The sequence below is a fragment of the Cupressus sempervirens genome, chromosome 3, assembly GCF_028749045.1.
Source record: "Cupressus sempervirens isolate cs-2001-9-10 chromosome 3, ASM2874904v1, whole genome shotgun sequence".
Classification (NCBI taxonomy): Eukaryota; Viridiplantae; Streptophyta; class Pinopsida; order Cupressales; family Cupressaceae; genus Cupressus; species Cupressus sempervirens.
The window spans coordinates 183291728-183301181 of NC_143120.1; the positions used below are offsets into that span (position 1 = coordinate 183291728).

General features: G+C 32.6%; 1 long non-coding RNA gene across 1 annotated transcript; it reads left to right on the forward strand.

The window, feature by feature from the left end:
* Positions 1-1595: 1595 nt before the first annotated feature.
* On the forward strand, positions 1596-2102 carry LOC149565398 (uncharacterized). Its single transcript, XR_016361492.1, has 3 exons — positions 1596-1678; positions 1775-1828; positions 2014-2102. It is a non-coding gene; the product is annotated as an uncharacterized LOC149565398 (long non-coding RNA).
* Positions 2103-9454: the final 7352 nt, after the last annotated feature.

Genomic DNA, 9454 nt, shown 5'->3' on the forward strand with positions numbered 1-9454 from the left:
TATTATATAATCTTGTGATGGTGTCTATTAAATCATAGAAAAAATTGAAAGACATATACTACATTGACTATTGCTATTGTATTTGTAGGAATCTAATTCTCCTTTGCAATCAGAGATTACCTCTAACAGGGCAGACCATCAAGGTTTTAAAATGATGGCTCACCTTCTCGATCAAACACAACCTGCTATTGCACCTCCATTTTTTATTCCCATGCAACCATCTCGTATAGATACCCCAATTGAACATTTTCAAGAATATTCCCATGGGATTCTAGTAGTTAAATAGTTTGTACCTCAAACCCTTAATATTATAGAATCTAATATTCAAGGTTCTCCAATTCGAGAAGAAGGTGAAGTTCCTTAATCAAAACTGGATCTCAATACAAGAAGGCGACTTTTGATACTGCGACATGGCCAAGATACTGGGAAACATAACTCAGCTAATCCTCCTATACCTATTAGAGCATTGCAATACCTCCAAATCAAGTGCCTAGTGGATGGCTTGGAGCAGAAGAAGAGATGAGTCCCAGGAAACTTACAAGGCCAACTCAAGGACTAATTGTTCAGTTTGATTCTCTTTCTTTAGAAAAACAAATTCAACAGCCTTCTTTTAATCATGGTGTGGAGAATTCTCTTGCAATTGATAGGTGTCTAAGCGAGGCTAAAAGGAAACATTCTGAGGAGGTGGGCATTTTAATTGTTGCTACATTCATGTATTGACTAGTATGTATTTGCAATTTATCTGAAAGTGAATTTTGTTTATAAGGGACTTGCTGATTAAAATTTCCTTTCCAGCAGGGAATTTTTTGAGATGACAGAGTAAAAAGTAATCATATGGTTCTAGATTCATTTTCCCATTCAGGTATTTATTTGTTAGGAAAGATTTTAATATTTGCCCAAATATAGAAAAAATCTTCTTCTAATAACTATCATTTTGATTGCTATTATTTAGTAACTTTATTCTTTACATTTATATTTTTATTCTTGTGTATCCATGCATGTATATTGGATGTGAAGCATGTGGCTAATTTTGACATCCTCTAATAACTTGGCTCAACCTTTAAATTAATATTTTTGAGAGCTTGGTAACATAACTGCTCTTAAGAAGAAAAATATCTATGTTGATCAAGCAGTGCAGGAATATGCACACCCTCTTTATTGGAGATCTCTGGTTTGAGTCTGGATTGGGTTAAGGTTGTACAACATGGTGAACAATAGATAAATGAAATATCCCCTTGTGGACTCCTGCAGAGGGGGTCTCTCCCCCAAATTGGTGTTTCATGAGGCAGTGACCATAAAAAGCTACACAAAATCAATTGGTGCCAAGCTTGACATAAATTAGGTGTCAGAAATAGAAAAAATGTCAGATGAAATGTGAAGTGAAAATTCAGTGGAATTGCGAGTTTTTCAAAATTTATCTGTTATTTTCAAAGAGAGATTTGACAAGCTTAAGTTAATGTATATGCAATTATAATGCAAATTCTAGTTCTAAGTTGTATATGGAAATGCTAGTGGATTTTTTAAACTAAAGGTCTTATTTTGATTGAGCTAATAAGAAGATGAAGAATCTTCCATGAACAAAGTGCCAACTAATAGCAATCGAGGAGGAGGTAACATACTCAATGCTTCGAATGCTGTGGGAGTTTTACAAGAAATTGTAATGAAATGTGGAACAAAGGTATTCAGCTGGGATTTGTCACACTATCATTTTCTTTGTATCATGATTGTCTTTGTATCTTGTTAGCTGCTAGATTTTTGAGTAGCTGTTTCTCAGGTGGAATTTAATTCTCTTTTGGATAAGACAATGGAGCTTCAATTTACTGTGGAGGTTAGTTTTCTAGGTTGCTGGCCTTTATAGAAGGAAAATATGCATAATAAATGAATTGGTTCTAATTACATCCCCATGGAAGTTATATTAAGTTTAATTTGAAGATAATGTGTTCAATACCGCAAATTGATTAAATTAGTGCTGACATTATTTATATTTGTTACAACAATTCTTATTGAGTTTAGGTCTTGTTTAGTGGAGAAAAAGTAGGAGCAGGTATAGGTAGAACAAAGAAGGAAGCACAACACCAAGCATTTGAGGAGGCTCTTAGATACATGGCAAGTAAGTAGCAAAGTTTCAAAGCATCTAAAGAAAGAAGCACACACTGAACATCTGGAGATGCAAGTCAATGTAGTGTGGAAATTCTGGAAATATTTTCTCTATATATTTACAATATTCATAGCATGTGCTAAATGGTTCTTGTAAACTTAGTCCAAGCTTTTGAAGAATAAGGGATAGCCACATTATTTTATTTTAGATTTGGTAATTTAGCAAGCAGCTGCCAAAACTGCAAGGTGATTGTCTCCTATGATGTTGCTAAATTTATATACCTTATGTAATAATATTTCAAAAAAAATAGTATTGTTATCTACAAGTAATCTATATCCTGATCAAGGATCAGTTTTCAGATCGAGTGCAACCTTTCCTAATAATAAAGAATAGCCGCATATTTCATTTTAGATTTGTTAAATAAACAAGGATCGGTTGCAATTGTCAAGGTCCAGGCCTTAACATATTCTATTTTTTGGTTAAAAAATTCATAACTTATAACTTTTAAAATTTAAAATAGTATTTTTATCTGAAATGCAATCCATATCTTGATCATGTTTCAATTTTCACATCTAGTTGAAGCTTTTCCAGGAAAAGGAATAGCCTTATTATCTCATTCTAGATTTGTTAAATAAATAAGGATAAAATAGTATTCTTGTCTAGAGAAGCAATTTATATTTTGATCATGGGTCAGTTTTCATTTTTTTTTTTTAATGCAGGAGGTTACTCAAAGCTCTCAACTTGGCTACATAGATTTAAATTTAAATTTAGTTGTATATTATTCTTTGGTGGTCAGTTTCCTAGTAGTGGTGCTTGAAGCCCTTTCAAAAAGTGATAGAGTTGTATTTATTAGGTTCGATCAATGTCTTTCTAGCAAAATGTTCTATTCTCTCTTTTTGGTCAATATTTGTGCTAGAGGTGCTATATTTGATTATGAGCTAACCTGGTTCATGGAAAATTGAACAATCAAGTGAAAAGAAGCTTAGTAGAAGATGCAAAAAATGATTCCTAACAAGTCTCAGATCATTTTGTAACTTTGGGGTAGGAGATTTATTCAATTCCTAGCTAACCTGGCCCATAGATAATTTATAGAGCAAAAATGCCATATCATTGTAGTACAACAATTCCACATCATTTGCAAAGTAAATTTAATTACTCCACAATCTAAGTTGCAGAATCTGAGACAGAAATGCATGATGCAGATCCATTTCTAAATGCTTGTAAGGAACTTGGAGCTTCAGAGGAATATATAGTTGAGAAAGTAATGCCATTAACTATATTAATTTAGATTGTTCCTGCTGCTAAACATACTTCTATGCTCTATCCCACTTTATTAGTTCTATGCACTGCTAATGTCAATACATGAAAAGAGATGCTACATATTTGTATCTTATGTGACCTTCCCTTGCTGCTAAAGTACCTAAAAAATAGTTAAATAAACCTACAATCTTGCATGATATCCTCTATTCTGCACTTGTTTTTTCATAACCAAAGTGTGAAGAAGAAACTAAAAAGAAAAAATGTTTAAAAGAAATTAAACTAAACAAAAATACCAAGCACAAAGTTGTTTTTTGACTGTAAATCCAATGTTGTTCACTGTTTTCTAGATGGCTCTCATTACTGCTATTGATTTACTCATAATTTTCTGCAATCCTTCTTATAACAATAAAAAATGATTTCACCAAATACATAATGCATGTTAGAGTGTAATAAAACATTTGATAGACTGACCAATTGTCTCTTGCTTCAAGCATAAAATTTACATAGAGCAAGCATAGAATTTAGAAAGCATGCACATTATAGTAGTAGTTGGAATGTTTTAAGATCAGTTTGTTATGTTATAAGATGGATATAAGCAACACAATGCAGTCAAGTATAATTTGCTGAAACCCATCCTTCATAAATCTCTCTCAACTCTTTCCCACAACAAAATCCTCTCATGACTTTCAATGTCTTGGTCTCCTCTTTTGCATTGGTGAAGGAAATCCTCAAAAGGGGTGATAAAAAAATTGCAAAAAGAATCGCTCTATTTGTGATCAGATATCTTGCATATTTGACCACTCTAATATTCATTTAGACCCGTACAATGTAAATCTCAACTCTTTCTATTTCCTCATTGGCACTACAAAAGACAATCTATTGCACAATTTTAAAACATAATCCCTCTCGTGGGTTCTAAATAGATAGTTCCTAATGAATATATCATCCAAAAAAAAAGGTATGAAATAAGAAGGGCAAATTAGGAAACCCCTGCACACAATGTAAACAGTGGTGGACATGAATATCACATAACATTCCAAAGCAAAAGAGGATTGGACATGACCTGTCATTTTTGATTAATTCTAGTTTGGTCACATTTGTTGCATTCTTCAGCTGCAATAATGTACGAGAACATATTCTAAGCAAGAAGTACAAAATGAAAAAAAAAGAAATGTAACCTTACAAAGAGCTTCATTCGCTGTTGTTTCAAGCAGTTATTTTTATCATATGATATAATCAAGAAGTGGATAACCAAGGAAATTGCTAACAAATGGAAATTGATAAAGTTAAGTAGTATATTGCATTTATGATAAGGATGTCTTTGAACATTTGATTTGAAAATCATCCAATTCAACTGTTTAAGAATCAACAAAAAATTTCCACTTTATCCGGGTGAAGCTTTTGACATGGATTTAAATCAACTAAAAAAAATGTCAAATTCTCTTACAGACTTGAAGCAACCTTACAAGGGAAGTGTGGATACTCACAAAATAATACAATACCTACGGAGCAAAACTGAGCAAACCCTACGGGGGGTTGGCCTGGGAGGCTTTCCACTCTATCTGCTTCTTTAGCGGTTCCATTGCTCCCCTTCACCAGCAAAACCAAAGCCACCTCAATCCAAAAATGGCCTCGCCTCAAAACAAAAGCCACCTCGCCTCAAACTTGCCCTTGCCTCCATCCATCGACATTGCATTTGGTAGTGGAACGGGTTCATGTTGTATAACAAATGAGCAACATTTTCCTTTTTTTTTTTTCTCTTATATCCCGTTAGCATCGTAATTGCGACGTTGTCGAGCTATAATTGAAAAAAGAAGAAGCCAAAAATGCATTACATTTTCTTGTTGTTGCAAATTGACCCCTAATGTATTAGTGGGATACCATTGTATCATTCCTTTCCTTCCAATTTGTTAAATTGTGGGATTAACATAAGAATAGATGATATGCTCATAATCAATATTCTTATATATGAAAAATTGAAATAACAATCCTATAGATATATTCCATATTTAGTTAGAATATCAACTGATCTAACTAGTTGCCAATTATATTGATGATAAGAATTGCTTTTATTTAAAGAAAAAAAACTATAATAATGATACAACTCAATTAATCTTACCTTCTATTTGAACATACATTGTAAAAGTAAAAATACCTGTCTCCAACAAACATTTGAATTTATAACTTATCTTTGTTTGTTGCACATTTGAAAACTTGGTGAGAGGTGAAATATTGTCAGGGGTTTAACCACCCAACCTCAGACCATAACTTATCCCCACACAATCTATAACGAGAAAGACCCTCCCTACCCAGAATAGACATGGAACATCTTGTCATCCACTAAGCATCCTGACATCTAATCACACCACTCACCTTGACAGTAGAAGAATACAATAAACATGATCATGCATGAGCTATTAAATGTTTCTTTTTAAAAATGATAAACATTGTATGTCATAACTAATTAGGTTTCCTAATATTGTAGATTCCTTTCTCTCATGTCTTCACCCTTTTCCATGGCTAAACAATTGGTAAGTCCTAGGTGTTCAAAATTTTCAGAGAAAACAATTCTTAATGTTTCATGAGATTATGTACTTCCAACATTTCACAATCTATGATTTACATGATTAAATCCTTTAAAAGAATAAATGCATAAATAACTATCATCCAATTGACTATTGGCAAAAATAACATATGATTCCGTGTTATAGACACTTTACTATGTATATTGGTAAGCAACTCCCTAGAGTTATTTAGCTTTGAATGAGAATAATCTATAGCTTGCAGCTAAGGAAATCAAATTGTAAAAACACTGGAATAACATCAATTGGAAATGATTATCACATGACCTGAAATAAAACTGGAACTATCTAGAGTCTTACTAAACAATTTGAACCAACTCTTCTTCAGATGTTTGCAGACCTAACCATAGTGATTGAATATTACTTAAATTCTTATCAAGGAAAAGAAACATATACGATTGACTATATTAGGATGGCACTGTTGTGAGATGGAAAGGTCTTTCACCTTCCTCGACTTCAACAAGGATAAACAATATATGACAAACTTGTAACAAGAAAAGTGTTGCTATAAACTGTAGAGATTTCAAATGGAATATATAGAAATTTGGATGATTATGCAAAGTATCGGGTTTAGCTGGTAGCTGGAAATGAACAAGGAAATCATTAATAATAAAAGGAAGTCAGGTATGCTTGAAAATATAACTTGGGTGAATGAAAGAAGTTGGATACTAGGAAAATAATATATCCCTTTGCCTCTTTCTCGACTTATGATATAAAAAGGTTTAAATAAGACTCTTTGGCTTCTGTAACTTAAAGAATTATAATTCAAATATTATTATAATTTATATTTATATATGTACATGTAAATATATTTGTGAGGTGGCAGCATTTTATTATAATAAAATAATACAATGGTGTCACTTCATTTTTATATCTATGTGTACGTACATAGATATATCTATTATAATAATAAGGTGAAAGATCATTTAACATCCTTTGAGGTACGTATTATATTAGATTATTTTAATTACATTATTTTATGTTTGAAATTATTTATTTAATATCTCATGCGGTTTCATCGATTGTATCCTAATGTTCAAGTCGCTAGGTCCTCAACCCATCTGCCTAGTGATGGTGATGCTCCTATGCCTAATTCTTTTCTGACAATTCTTCTACCCCTTCAACGTGCTTCCTACAAGGAAATTATCCATAGTTAAATCATATTATCATAACAAGTTATAAATAATCATAACGGCTAATTGCCTTTTCAATTCCATGAATTTGTGATAAATAATCATCTAGCATGTTATCTTCACATGAAATTATAACGACTATCCATCTTACCATTTCATAGGATTATAACAAATTTAACTATCAACTGACTTCATGTGAACCTCAATGATTATATTTTAAATCAGGTCAAAAATTAGAATGTAACAAAATCAAACAATAATAATATTAAAATAATCATGCTTACTAATTATAGAAAAACATTAGAAAATCAATTTATTCTTAACAATACAAATCTTGATTATAAACTTTTATTATAATTTAGTTATAAACTTTTATTATTATTCATTCTTTAGTATATGTGATATTCTTAATAGTTACTCATATGTGTAATAACTCTAATAATGAAACTTGATTATATTTCCAATATTTATTCTTATATATAAATATGTGACATTATTCTTTATAATATTATCATTATCCTAATTCTAATATAAACAAGAGCTCTATCCGAGCTTAGTCCTTGCCTGTTAGGAAAAGTAAAAAGAAGTAAATTATGAGAACAACTAATTTGTAGAGTATATAGATGTGGGGAAAACAAGAAAACACAAGTTTACAATTTTTAAGACAATTTTAGTAGAATACATTTTTTTATTCATCAAGACTTGGCCGTTTAGATATTTAAAAAAATATTTGTTCTTATATTATTATTATATTATTGTTTTTTCTTGGCTATTTAGATATTTTAAAATATATTTGTCCTTATATTATTATCAATTCCGATAGGCATTCTACAATGGCAAAATGGGTGGAGTGGGATGGTGTGACGGTGTTAATGTTAACTTTTTTTTTAAATTTATTGAAAGAAGCATTTTATTAATAAAAATAAACATTTACAAATAAATAACAGCAGATACAATGCTGACTGCTATAACAGCATTAGTTACATTACAACGATCATCCAAGGTAACATCGGTATTGAGACAATTAAAAATGAATAATGCAACTGTTTCCAAAACTCCAGCAACACACTCGGCAATTCCTTCAAAGTATCAGCAACCAAGACTGAAGTTGCAACCAAGATGTACATATTCCATGCTGAAAGCATACCATATTGCACAAGACTAAATGCTGACAGCATGATTAGCTCGAATTTTAAACTTTTCTTCAAAACCACAAAGCTGAAGATTTATATGTTCGAGCGACTTTTTAAGAACCATATTGGACTGAACAACTGCTTTCAAAGTAAGAAGCAGAGGAAAGAAATCTGAAGTAACCATCAAGTACTCAACCTCGGGCGAAAGGAAAGTGTGAGCAAAGACAACCATTCATCTTAATCGCCAGATCTGCTTAAGGATAATGTGCCTGAAGGATTGAATGATAATATTAGGAGCTAGAGAAACACCAAGTAGTGCATTTTTCCAAGACCAGGTTTGAGGAAACAATGCCGGAAAAGTGGAATGGAGGAACCTCCAGAGTTTCTGGGCATGAGAGTAGGACCAAAATGTGTGCTTAATCGTCTCTCTTTTATAGCAAAAGGGGCAGTTGGGAGGAGGGTTAATAAAAAAGAGATTGTCACCAATTGGAATTTTGACATGCAAAATTTTCCACGACAACAACTGAGCCTGAGCATCAGCTTTAGACTTACATATGAGAGCGCTTAATTTGTTCTAGGAGGATCTTTTGAGCTTGCACCGCCACTTGGTATTAAGCTACTGGGAAAGCTAAATGGGAGGGATCAACTGTTTATACACAGCTCTGAGCGGGAAACTCTGAAAAGTATGAGTGTTGGGCCATCTCCAATCTTTTAAAAAACTATCATGGCAAGGTGTGGACACGAGGCACAACAATTCAGGACTCAAAAGTTGAAGGATATGAAGGATTGGTCTTTTGTAAATGGAGGACAGATTGAACTGGGTTTTGATTTGCTCCCATGATTTCCAATCAAACCTACGGGGGTCCTACAAGTCACGAAACACACAAATACCTTTATTAAACAGTTGTCTTCCCTTGAGCTATTTTAAGATAGCTAAAGGGCTATTGTTTTCCTGGACCAATCGGTTCCACCAAATGGAGGAGGAAGCAAAACTTAAACCATGACTTAAGGTTTGATCATACCAACACAATTTCTTTGAAGTAATTTGCCAAGCCCTCCAAATGGAATTAAAAGGAGCTGAACCATGGGTTTTTAAATAGGGGGCCAACAACACTTTATCTTGCCAACTAACTGCATGCCATGATTTTCCAGCAGTAGCTGTTTGAATACGGTACCGAACTAGATGCTTCCAAGGCATATCACCCTCTAACGCCCTTACAATCCATTTAGTGTTAACTTAATGTTAAC